The sequence below is a fragment of the Marmota marmota genome, unplaced genomic scaffold (assembly GCF_001458135.2).
Source record: "Marmota marmota marmota unplaced genomic scaffold, marMar, whole genome shotgun sequence".
NCBI classification, from domain to species: Eukaryota; Metazoa; Chordata; class Mammalia; order Rodentia; family Sciuridae; genus Marmota; species Marmota marmota.
The window spans coordinates 51,135,876-51,147,645 of NW_026000026.1; the positions used below are offsets into that span (position 1 = coordinate 51,135,876).

The following is an 11,770-nucleotide window of genomic DNA, read 5'->3' on the forward strand; positions in this document are numbered from 1 at the left end:
TCACATTTCTAGGCTTAAGCCTGGAGCTCCTACATCACCAGAAGAGCTAACGATCATCACCTGTCTTTAAGTACTCTTATCATCCCTCCTCACAAGATCTCCTCAAGCTCTGCCTCTCCCATGTCTCTGTTCTCAGCCCAATGTTCCATAAATGGGTTCTTCTAATGCTCCCCCTCATTTCTGGCCCCTCTTGGATCCTTTCTTTGCCCTATATTCAAGGCAAGTGACCCTAAGGGCCCTCTCCAGCCAGACCCCCTTCTCCTACTTACAGACCCCCTACTTGCTTGGATCTGGCCAGTAGTGGGACAGTTATGTGTTATCCTTCTGACAGACCACTTAGGTGTCTGGAGCATGGTGACCCCTGAATAAGTGTGAACTACCTTTATCATAAGAGACCACTTTATCAGTTGCCTTCTGGGCCTAAAGAGGAGAGGAACATGTGTTTTGTTTACCCTCCCAGTTTCGTAAGAATTTCAAGTATCAGCATTTAAGGTTGAGGTTTTTCACATAAAACCTGGAGAGATCTGACTGCTCTCAAAGGGAAATCTGGTAAAAATGGGCCCCCGTCCTCCCTTGGCCACCTTAGTTCAGAGCGTGGGAGAAGCTGCCTTCTTTATTACAAAGCCCGTGCTTTCTTGGTGTGAAGAGAGACAAGACTAGGGAAAGCTGGGAACAGATATTTTGGGATCCAAGGGCCAGAGAAAGGTAAAGAGAGAAGCAAGCTGGTTTCAGAGACACCCAGGTAGGAGAGAGTTTGATTGGATTAGGAATGAAGAGTGGAATTGAGGGTGTTAGGTGCAGGACAGGCTGGTCTGCAGGGCATGCCAAACAAAGTTAGCTGCAGGATAACCTGGCTTCTCAAACCCTCTGTGTGGTTCTTTATCATCTGTTATCTTCAAGCCCAAACGCCCAAGCCCCTGCTCAAGGCTGAACACTTAACCCCCCCTTGTGCCAACAAGGCAGCTTGAAGACCCAGAGACCCCATTAGATTTGGGCTTTTAAAACTCCCTGTGCCTGTTCCTTCCCTTTATCATAAAGTTCATTCAGACTCAGGTGGGTAAAAAATTTCTAATCAAGCTTTTAACCAGCTTCTCCTCAGGTATTACCAACTCCTGGCTACTGATGATACCTCCAGTCAAAACCTATGCCAAATAGACTGACATCATCATGGATCTGTGGTGGCAAGAAACCTTCGTTGATCTGGTTCCTGAAGTTATACCAGTCCTCTCTGCCCTCCTGTTGGGGCTCCTTACTTCCCTCCTCTCTGATTCTTCCATGCTGCCCCATATCAGCAGGAAGCAGCCAGAATGAGTCGATGCCTACTCTCATTTAATAACAAAGAGGGAGGAATGTTAGGAGTCGCCTGGGCTCCAAAGACTAACTTCCCCATCCCCCAAAAAGAGCCATCCAATGGTGAGCCCTGCTGGCTCACATGATCCTTACCCACCAATAAGACTAGCCCTGCTGGCTCACATGATCCTCACCCACCAATCAGAAAGCACCCCGTGCCAAAACTGTTAAACTGTCATAACTGTCAAATCACCCCAGGCTCTATAAATATGCAGAGCTGTTCCTCAATAAATGAGCATTTTCTCTGACGATGAGCCTTGTTAGTTCTTTCAGAAACTACCTGTAGACTACCTGTAGCATTGGTACTGCTACATTCTGATTCCATCCTCCTCTGCCACAAGAGGAACTTCACAGTAGATAGTCCAAATTTTTGCTTCTGATAGAGAAAGAGGTAATTAATAACATTAATAATTATGCTGGGGTACCAGGCAGAAACAAAAGCTGTCAAAGGTGTATCATGATGTGTAGTTCTGTTTTTAAATCTTCCTGATGCCCAGTGGCCTTGAGGACCTCGATTGGAGAAACTTAAGTCATGTGCACCATCTAAGCTGGAAGTGCCTAACATTTTCAATTTCTGTGGTGAGAGGCAGGATCTGTCTGATTTTGTGAAGAAATTTATCCTGCAAATGAGATTCCAGATGCTGGATATACAAAAATACTAAAAAATATAAATTGGATTATAAAGTCAAATGAAGATAGTTTATTAAACTAAATGCATGGCATTGAAGTAAAACAACCTTGCCCATCTGAGTTATGTACACTCTTTACTCATTCAATATACCCTCTTTACACTGTAGCTATAGAAATTACTGCATTTCTAGGTTATCAAATTTAAAGTGATAACAGTACCATCAAACTTTTGCCACTGTCAATTAGGACTTACTAAATTGATTCTTAGAGTCTAATATAATCTAAATTAACATTGTTCAACTTGATTGTGCCCTATACTAAATAATTATTCACTTGGACACTGATTTAATAAATTAAGCAAAAATATTAAAACAAATAAAATCTTATTTTATTCGTTAAAACTATTCTACATTCCCACAGAGAATTAATGCCATCATTAGATAGTATCTTTACAAATTTTTGTCATAGTTTATGCAATCTGGACACTTCAGCAGTACTCATAACATTTCCTTTGTCCAGTGGATGCTCTTTCCAGCCTCCCTGCTGTGATTTGTTGACCTTTCATTCACTCCTCACATATGAAGTTTTACTATCTTTTATCCCAAAATGTGTTTATAGCTTCATGGAACATTATTTCATAGCACTTAACATGATTGTAATTTTATGATTATTTCTGTATTTTTTTCTGTCTCTGTCACCAGGCTGATAATTCCAAGGAATCAAGGGTCATACATTTGGCTTCATTTCCCACAAGTTTCCAGAATATAGTAGGTGCTCAACATATAAATATTGAAAGGATGTATGAAAGAATAAATGAGAAATATAAAAGTATTTTTATTCCCCCCAAAAGTAAAACACATGGGGCTAGAGTTTTGGCTCAGTAGTAGAGTGAGAAACTGGGTTTGATCCTCAGCACCACATAAATGTAAAATAAAGATATTGTGTCCACCTAAAAACTGAAAATAAATATTTAAAAAAGTAAAAGGCAATCAATTAATATCTGTTGAACTAACTGAAAATTAAGGATGCATATCCCTCATCACAATAATTACCCATCAACTTTAATTTTCATATTGACTCTGTTCATTATTGTATATAATTCTTAGAAGTCTCAGGACCCCAATGCCGCAGTCCGGCTGCAGCAAAATAACCGGGGGGTGACGAACAACTTGTGTACATTGATACAGCAGGAGTAGGAGCCCTTTATTGTAGGACAGGAGGGGTATATATACATTATACACAGCTTATCTTAATTAACATAAACTAGATACAGCAGTCAACCAATAAGGAATCTCCACACTTAATGGCTCGCTGGTGTTAATTCACAAACCACTACCTCTGGCAAAATGCCAGGCGCCATCCTGACTTGTTTACAGACCTTAACACCCCAAAATGCTTAGCAACAGAGTAAACCTCCTACCATATATGTGTTTGTGAATGGACAATTTGGGAACCACTAATATGTAGTAATTTTCTTATTTAAAATTTCCGTATCTGGAGGTATGTTTTCAAACTTTATTTATTACATTAAAGGGATTACTTTAAAATATTAGACCTATTTTGTTCAGTAGGTCTATCTCTTAAATGTGTAACTGGACATTAAGTATTCCCAATGGATTCTATTTTATGTGGTTCAATGACAACATTGAAAAAATAGTGAAAAAGAACTGTGGAGTACATGAAATTCACAAGGCAATCATCATAAGATTATTCCTAAAGCAAATAATGATACATGCATTATCCTCTGCCTCAAATTGCTTGTCCTTATCACCACAAATGTTTTTATCACTTCTATTAGAAAAGAAAGTTTTTCTGCCTGCCTAACTCTGGTAAAAAATGGTGAAAATGACAAATGTCATAATATATTAAAATATAAATATTAATTAGAGAAGATTCAAAATTGTAGCATAATACAATCATTATCATTGTCTTACATGCAGATCTTTGAATTCCTGCAGTAGGCTATTAAGGTTAACTCATATAACCAAAGTTAATTCCATAGAGAAAATATCTCATTAAAATTGATGACTCGGTGACGAATTTTTTCAAGTATATGTAATTATGCATAATTGTATAGAATATGCAATCAATATATTATCATTTTCTTAAAATACAGCAGCTTACTACTTATAAATCTTTTAATATAATTAGTTAATTAGACTTTAAAAGGCATTGTCACCGTAACTTGAAATCAGCACCATACGTTTAGAAAGGTAAAGCTCGTAATAGCTTTAGTTATTGAGAATAGATGCAAATTGAAAATAAGAAATATCTTCCCCCAAATATAATGCTAAGTGATAGGTCTTAAAACATCCTTGTCTACTTATAGACATGGAAATGGTTTTATAAAGTTTGAAAACATTGGAAGGCATTTGTTACAATTATTAGTAATATAAGTAAGCTTAAATTTGAAGGTACTTTGAATTTTCTTTCCAAAAAAAATAAACTTGAACAGAATGCAAACTTAGTCAAGTTGTTTCTTTGTTTAGATCAATATCACAATTTCTCCAGACTTAAAGCAAGAAATATAAAATGGAAATCTTTCACAATTCTGATGAAACAACCACAAATTCATAAATTAATCTGCAATTCAGAAATAAGAAAAACTTTAGTATAAGTTCCAAAATGTTACTTTTAATTAGCTTTGTAGAATCTGTAGACTTTGTTTATTTACATCTTATGGCTTTGAAAAATTCTTGTAATTAGTCATGGTCTTCTCCATATTCAAATTCATCCCTATTAACCAAATATTAACACATAGAACATATATTTTCATGTGCTACACATTAACAGGTGAGTAGAATTTATACATAAGCAAGAATTTGGAACAGATAAATTGCTTTACATAGAATTTCCAGAGTCACTAATAACTAATAAGCATTGAGATTCTCCAAGAAAAGCAGGGGCAGAAGAGGGTGGGGAACAGGTGGCGGAGGTATAAAAAGGCAGAAAGAAATATGTAAACTAATTTGAACATTGCTAAAGTATATTGTACCATTTGATTTAAAATAAGAATCAGATTAAACTTTACCAACTTTTATTTTTCTGTCAGATTTGTAAATCACCAAGCTCACTTGTATTTCTCTCTAAATGTAAGAACTTGCACCTTAAAGAGACTTCACATTCCAAAGAGATCCAAAATCTTTAAAATACTTATTGATATTTCATGCCTTAGAAAATTTTCTATAGCTTTTTTTATACAATTTTCCAAAAGTGCAGGTGGCCAAATCATTTCTTTTAGAAGTATGCAGATTGCTGCTCCTCAAAGCCTGTTCACTCAATGAGGCTAAATACATATCCATGAAAGATGAGAAGATATTGAGTCAGACAAATCCTGAAGGACCAAGAGACCAAAATAAACATGTTTTCTACTCTGCTGACATCTGGTACTCAAAATGAAATAGCAATATTGAAAAATTGCTAAAAGTTGCTTGTTTCAAAAGTTTGATTCAAATAATTATATATTAGTATCTACCAGTGTCATTGATGTAGAGATGTAGAGAAGATTGTTCACTAGCATGCTCAATTTAACAAAGCTATTTTCAAAATAATACTTTATTATAGTAAAATTTAGACATGATTCATTTAAAAATAGTTTTTGTTCAGAGAGGACATTTCCCCCTTCATTCTAAATTGGGAAATATAACGAGCATTTTTTTTTTCTTTTTTGTGGCTGTGAGCTACAGCATTTCATATTGCTTAGTTCTATAAAAATTTATGCTGCTTTCACAATTACAATACACATGAAGGTGAACATTTGAAGTGTAATAGTTTAAATTTAATATTTGAGGACATGTTAATCAGTTTAACTTAATCATTTACATTGTGCACAATGTAGAACATATTTAATATTTTCAATAAGTACATACTCATTGAATTCAGTGTGTGTTCAAATATGTTCCATAAGCTGATCAAATGAGAATTTTAATGTTTTTTTAAATTGAGAATTATTTTTATTTCTGAAGATTTTCTATATTGTTGTAAATAATTAACCTTAAAATACACATATTTTTAAGTTAAGATGAAAGAAAACTTCTTTTACTCACAGAATGCATGCAGAATATACATCAAAAGCTTCTTTCCTGGCATCAGAAAAGCCTAGAACTTGGATGAAACTTAAAAAAAATAAGTGATGAGCATCATTTACCATAGGCCTTGATTCAATATCTTTTGAATAGAACTACCAAATCTGACATTTTATCTTAATAAATTTCAATATATTGGTAACAATATTTGGGGGAAAAGAGGAACATTTTTTTCTATGTAACTGAAGAGTTTCAATTAAAGGTTTTCTTTGACACAGAAAATATTCTAGCTAACTCTGAATAAAACCTTGTATTGTTCAGCCTCAATGACAGAAAGTCTAAGGAAGAAAACCTAACATTAAATGGCTTAATACAACTATAACAGCTTTCTTTTCTTTTCAAACTTGGCTGCTATAGTATTGACATCTTTATGTATCTACTTTAAAGAAATGATTGAGGGTATAATTTCTTAATTTCCATTTGAATTTTTTTCTTTACCTTTTAGATTGTTCATTACATTTACAACTTTTCTTTTTAAGTTAAAATGCTATGGGCAGCTAGAAGCATCACTGTGTGACTCACAGATATTATGCTAGATCGTGAGCCATAGCTATGCTATATCGATTTAGTCACAAGTCACCTAAGCACAAAATGCCCTTTTGTACCATAAAAAGTTGAAAAGCTTTTCCCATGAAGTTAATGTTGCAACTTTTAACCCAATCAATATTTAGTCAGCAGCTCACAGAAATGGTGGTAAACCTTGTTCTAGCACAGTATTTTAGATAACAAAATGTTAACTCATTTTTTGAAATATAACAAGATTTCCATTGCAGATTTAAAATGACAAGATAGTATTTTATACTGTTTTTATTAGCAATATAACAAAAGGTGAGTTATAAATTTAGATATAGTGCAGAGAGACTTTGGCTGTCAAAAATACTGTGTGGTTTTGCCTGGGTATAGCACAATAGTAGTCAGACATCACTATAGATGGAAATAACTTTTCTGTTTCTGCCAACAGATGACAAATATTCTAGGGTATTATTTTATAATTATTTTCTATGTGGTATCATTATCACTTATGTAAAACACATTTTCTAGAATATTCTATTATCACATGATATCCATAGAAATTACTGTGATTTCTAGAGAAATTGAATAAATCCTAATATACTTATATGCCACTTTTTTATTATAGATAAATTAAAGAAAGAAACACCATAATACACAGGTTTTGTGGTACAAAAACATGTTACATATTCATATTTATCAATTGGTATATATTTGATACTCTGTAAATGTTTGCTGAATAAAAGAGAACTGCCACATGCAGTAGAATCAGAACTGAACTTGAAGTCTGAATTTGCTACTTATTGGCTGTGTATGTTTTGGAAACTTAATTAAAACAACTAGATTTCAGTTATTATTTATGTAAAATGGGGCAAGATATTTTGACTATTTAATGAGATAATGTACTTAAATTTCTTACAGTTTTTTCTCCTAAGACAGCAAAATGACCATATTTGAATCTGTTCCTGTGAAAAAAAGCTTAAATGAGAGGAAGAAGAACAATAAGAAAAATGAAAAGAAAAAGGAATCATTAACAAATCTTAAATTTAGGTTAATTATGTACATCCTTAGTTATTTAGAAGGAAATAAAATGTGTAAAATTTACGTTGAAAGATCTTAAAATTATCTGGGAAAAATCTAAGCTGACTTAGATTCTCCATTCATGTAGGTCTACCAGGAGGAGTTATTTACCTTCAAGACAAATGTGGGAGTATTAGACAATTTTGATTTTAAAAATCTTGGGTAAATTAAAATAGTTGGTTCTTCCTGACTATATTATAAGTCTTCCATCTTTCTGGCAATTTAATACCACAGAATAAAAGACAGTCTACAAAAAAAATCCTAATTGAAACCAATAGCTATTTTCACACAGTTACTAGTCAATCTTCTACAGCTCTTTTCTAAATATTGTATTAATTTCCCAGGGCTCCTGCAATGGATTTCCAAAACTTGCATGTTTTAGAACAGTAGAAATGGATTTTGTCAGAATGGTGGTTGCGCCAAATCCCAAATATCAGCAGGATTGCTCTTTCTCCCAAGTCTCAAAGGTAGAGGGCTCCCACTTCTGCAGGCTTCAGTTGTTCCTTGACTTGCAACTGCAGTTTCATTTACCGTTTGCCTCCACCTATACATCTCTCTCTCTTTCTTTAATGTGTCTCAAACATCCCTCTAATTTCTCCCATGTGAACTCATGGTCATTAGATTTAAAACCCACTCAGGTAATCCAGAATGATCATCTCAAAATTCTTAATATTACGTGCAAATAACTTTTCTCTTAAGTAAAGCAGTATTCACAAGTTCAGGGTAGACATACATTTTGGGGGACTATCTTTCAACCCACTAAAAATAGGAAAAAATAATCAAAGTATCAATTATTTTGGAAGAGCATTATTAATGGAAAATTTATGCAAAAATACAGAAAGTATTTCCTATTTCAATACAGAGTAGCTTGTACTAAATCAGCCTGCTTACTGGTTTAACAATCATATACTATAAACAAAATGTGCTTAAACAATCATCTGAAGGCACTGAAATGACAGAAAAAAGGGAGAAGTGGGATGATATCAGAATGTTAGAAATGAAAAATGTTAAATTTATCTTTTTGTTTCTAATCCCATCAAAGTTGATAAAAGGATCAACTCATGGAAAGTAAGTTACTTCATCAGAAAGTTAACTAAAGCTCATTTTTTAAATGGAATTTGGTTTTGCAAAAGAATCAGAAAAGTGAAAAAAATCAAGGAGAAAAGAAGGTCAAGGGAAATGGGACTTCAAATTTATGTTTAACCTTTATCCTAATCCTCGGCTAACAATACACCTGAACTACACATGTATGGAGAAAATTCAATACTTCTGGTGGAAATAAATATCTACAAGGCAAAAATAATTAGGAAAGATTTCAGCTGCTGCTTCAATAGCAAAGGTAACAGAATTTTGAGTTTGAGTTTAATCAATTTAATTGCTTAACAGAACAAGAAACAAAACAACAAATCAACTGAACAAATGAAGAAAGAAATAATCAATATTATTCCAGAGTACATTATGAAATCTGGAGACTAAAATACATCATCCAAAATGTCCATTATACACCTAGAAACTCTTATCTCTGTGAAGAGAGAGGAAAATATATGTAGTTAATAGAAAGTACAATAGAAATTCAACTCTGGGACTAACCAGATATTGACATTAGCAAACAAGCTGCATAAGGAAGTGTAGCAATTCTTATTTGCAGATAATATAATTGCATATGTAGAAATTTCTGAAGACATTAAAATTTATTATGAATTGTAAGCAAATAATGCAAGATTTAAAGAGCAATATACATATATTAATTACATATTTGAAGAAAATAGATAAGTGAAACAAAAATGATTTAGAACTCACTAAAAAAGCAAAATACAAAATAATTCTTAGGAATACAAAGGAAAAAAACTTAATTTTAAAAGACTTAAATGGAAAATTAAACTACATGCATTGGATCAAACTGAGCTATAAATACAATATATTATCAATTATAAACCATATTGTCTTTTAAAAGTTTTACCAAAATGTTTATTCTTCATGGTGCTGGAACACTACTCAGTGATACACATACTACTGTTACACACAGCAACCTGGATGAATGCGGCAAAAACAATACAGGGTAGAAGCAACCATATGCAAAACAATCTTATTTACCTAAAATGATCCAATTTACATAAAGTTCTAGGACAAGTAAAACTGATGTATAAAGGTGAAGAAATTTTAAAAAGTTGTTGCCTTTGGCTAAGAGGATTGATTAGTAATGGGCGAGATAACATCTCTGTGCACCAGGATTGCTCTGTATCTTGATATGATTGGGTTTATATACATGAACACACTATTCAAAGTCATTGAGTTATGCATTTAAGATTTGTATATTTTGCTGTTCATATTTTTTTTGTTTACGAAAGAAAAGAACTATAAAGAAATAACCAACAATAGTTGAATTGATTTACTTTCATCTTTTATCCGTAGTATGGGTTGGCAATTCAGAAACTACCTACTCTATATCTGTCTAGATTTTAGCACATGATGAAACATTCAAGTATATTACAAATCAGGTAAAAAAAGGCATAATCTCTCCACAGACTCTAAAATAATGCAGAAATGTATTACACAGAGAAAGGGAGGGAGAAGAAAGAAAGAGAAGAGAGGGGGGAAAAGAATGATAAAGCAAATAGAGTAAAATGTAAATATTTATGTAAACATCTGGCAAATTTCTCTAAAGACAATGGATATTCTAGGACTGGGTTGAATCTTTTTTTAAAGCTAAAATTATTACAAAATAAGAAAAATTAGAAAAATCTTGAGTTGCATTGTATAATTCTGGGAACAGAATAAATCTTGAAAATTAAAAACTTGCACATTAGCATTCACAGAAAAATTTGAGAAAATATTGCATAAGAAACATAAAAATATAATTATATGAAATACAAATAATTAAATAAGAATATTTTCAAATTTAAACATGACATTAAATAGCATTCCCACCTGAAATGATTCATATTTGCCTTGCAAATATGAATTTTATAAGCACAGATTATAATAAATATATCTTAGAAGCAAACATTTTATAAAAATTCTGAAAGACCAAAGTGTCTGAGCACGTGCTAATGAATGAGACAGGCAAAGGGGAATTTGAACCTACACCATATCATCAGTAGGCCAGAGAGGTAGAAATCAGTCCCTTCCATAAAATTCCAAACAGATTATTCACTTGGAGTCAGCAAGCACAACACAGGGCATATGGAGAAATTACAATTGCAAAGAAAAAAGATTAGGATTATTTCATGGAACAACTACATCACTCAGAACTGTAGCATTCTCTTTCCACTTCAGTGTGCTGAGCTCAGGTTGCTGGCATTTACAAAACTTATTTTAAAAGAAATTAAATATTTTATCTGGGTAAATCTGATGCTTCTATTGTGTTTTTTTGGCATACTATAGAAAATTTGGGGTAGAGAGAGAAGAGGGGAGGGGAGGGGAGGGGAGGGGGGATAGCAGAGGATAGGAAAGGCAGCAGAATACAACAGACACTAGTATGGCAATATGTAAATCAGTGGCTGTGTAACCGATGTGATTCTGCAATCTGTATATGGGGTAAAAATGGGAGTTCATAACCCACTTGAATCAAAGTGTGAAATATGATATATCAAGAACTATGTAATGTTTTGAACAACCAACAATAAAGATTAAAAAATAAATAAATAAATAAAAAATAAATACCCCCCCCCAAAAAAACGAAAATCTGTCTTCATTTGAAGACCTATATATCATAACAACTCAGCTCCTGCACCTTAATCAAATCGTGACACTTTATAAAATCCATTTTGTTCAACAATAAACTCTTAGTCAGAATTCCCACTCAAATAAATAATGGGGGAGAGAGACTATCTCATTTTTACTTTGGCTAAGATAACTTTTCCTTTCATCAGCTGCATTCTTAAACATTAATGAATGGCAATCAAGCATCTCTAATCATCAACATAAAGGGAGACACACAATCAAGACACAAAGGAATTGATCCAAAAGGAAAGATGTAATGACGCAAAAGAAAACTCAAATAGTCTGAAGTTAATTTACTTAGATAAATTGAAGACTTTATTTCATCTATTAAAAAAAACAGTATGGTATGAATAATAAATAAATATTATATATATATATACATATATAATATA

General features: G+C 33.0%; 1 long non-coding RNA gene across 1 annotated transcript; it reads right to left on the reverse strand.

The window, feature by feature from the left end:
* Positions 1-5,121: 5,121 nt before the first annotated feature.
* On the reverse strand, positions 5,122-6,616 carry LOC125619182. The gene is made up of 3 exons (XR_007350693.1): positions 6,504-6,616; positions 6,027-6,095; positions 5,122-5,314 (listed from the first exon to the last, which is right to left on the reverse strand). It is a non-coding gene; the product is annotated as an uncharacterized LOC125619182 (long non-coding RNA).
* Between the last annotated feature and the right edge of the window lie 5,154 nt (positions 6,617-11,770).